Here is a 2,010-nt window from a genome sequence, read left to right as displayed (position 1 = left end):
TTTCTTTCTTTCTTTCTTTCTTTCTTTCTTTCTTTCTTTCTTTCTTTCTTTCTTTCTTTCTTTCCTTCCTTCCTTCCTTCCTTCCTTTCCTTCTTCCTTCCTTTAAATTTGACCAGAGAGAGACAGAGTAAGAGAGAGCGAGAGAGAGAGGGAAAGTGAGAAAGTAAACCGCCAGGTCCAGGACTCAAACCGTCGTCGGCCATGTGGAAGTCCAATGCCCTTAACCACCACACCACCTGCTGGCCCCCATTTACCTCTTTTCAACCTCTTCTTGTAATCACTTGATCTGCATTCTCTTCGATCATTGAGTCATTGTCTAAAGTTGCTTTTTCCGGGTTTTAATCATGCTATTACATGCTCTACATTTACTTTTTTCCTTTGATTGCCAGAGGACACGTGTGTCCACCATTTCCCCATCCTGTCAGAATTCTGGGCACCTGCCCCCTTTTCAAGGCTCTCGGGCAGGGATTCCGACCCTGGTCAGCTACGTGGGATCTGGCTCCCTTAACCACTAAGCTATGGGCTGGCCCTGTTAAGTCTTTACATGCACCATAGCACTCCTTGGAGAGTTTCCCTGCTCCCCTCCGAGTCTACTCTTCAGCCTTCTCTGCCTTCGCTCGCTGGAGACTGCCCCATTACACATGGCACCAAAGGCTTCTCTGCTCTCTGCCTCCTGCTTTGGTTTAGCCATCGGGGGTGCTGGCAGGAGTGGGAGAGGGCAAGGTGATGTTTAGCTCCCTTGGATCCCATGAGCAATGACCCAGGTTCCTAGCCAGCAGCTTGCGTGGTTCCATTGGGCTGCTCTTCCCATCATCCTTTAGGCCAAGGTGGTGATGGCTCTTGATGGCTGCTAGTGGCAGGGTCCTTCACTGACCTCTGTTCATGCCATTTAACCTGTCTATGCCCCTACACAGTACTCCTAATGCGTTTCTTTCATCTTCTTGATTAAACGTATCATCTGCTTCTTACCAGGAATTCTACATGCACATGAACTAAAAGCTCTATTGAAAAACAAGCAAGCAAACAACTGTCAGCCCCAGAGCCTAGCGGTAAAGGAAAGCTGGATCCCACATGGTCAACCACAGGAGGAGTCCGGCTCCAGAAGTGTGGAAACAGCCAGGGGCCTGTGCACGCACGTCCCAAATCCCAATAGGGTGGAGAACGGGGAAGGGGTTGCGGTGTGACCACATCCCATTGGCGTGCCTTCTTTTTCACCCTCTTTCTCTCTCTGGCAAACACAGATGCCCTATGGCAAAAAAAAAAAAAAAAAAAACACCCCTCACTCTAAAAAAGAAAATCATAAGTAAGCTTTAAGAATTCCCTTTGCATTTACATTTAGCTAATTTGCTTATTCCAGTCTTTATCAATGTAGGCCATTACCTGTCGACTTCTCACTGAGTCGATGACTCTGTGCCCCTGTACTCTTCCCACCATAGTGAGAACCCAGTTTCTACTGTTAAATGAGATGGTTGAATGGAAAGACAACCTTTGTGCTTGGATAGGGTGATTCAACATCATAAAGATGTCTGTTATCCCTCAGTTAATTTATAATGTAACACAATCCCAATAAAATACCAACAACCTTTTTTATGGAGCTTGACAAGCTGATACTACACTGCGTAGAGAAAAACAAACCTGCAAGAACAGCCAGGAAAATACTAAGAAAAGAAAAAAGCTACAAAGGGGACTGTGCTTACTAGACACGAAGACATACTGAAAAGCCTTTAGAGTTTCACGGCAATTGTAATCACACGAACAGACAGCAGTGGAAGTCCAGAGGGAGAACCAAGCAATGAGAGACTTCAGTCATCAAGGCAGCATCTCAAAACACCTGGGGAAAGGGTTTTTAAATACATGTTGCTAAAACAGTCAGCTGTTCTGGAAAAAAGGTAAAATTAGACCCATACCTCATACGGTCTACAAGAACAAATTTCAAGTGGATCAGGAATCTAAATATAAAAAAAGAAACCCTACATGCCCTATTTTTTAAAAAATGAGTGAGCTTCTCTT

The sequence above is a fragment of the Tupaia chinensis genome, unplaced genomic scaffold (genome assembly GCF_000334495.1).
Source record: "Tupaia chinensis unplaced genomic scaffold, TupChi_1.0 Scaffold000708_1, whole genome shotgun sequence".
Classification (NCBI taxonomy): Eukaryota; Metazoa; Chordata; class Mammalia; order Scandentia; family Tupaiidae; genus Tupaia; species Tupaia belangeri.
The sequence above is the reverse complement of the archived record's forward strand: the minus strand, read 5'-3'. Positions refer to the sequence as shown.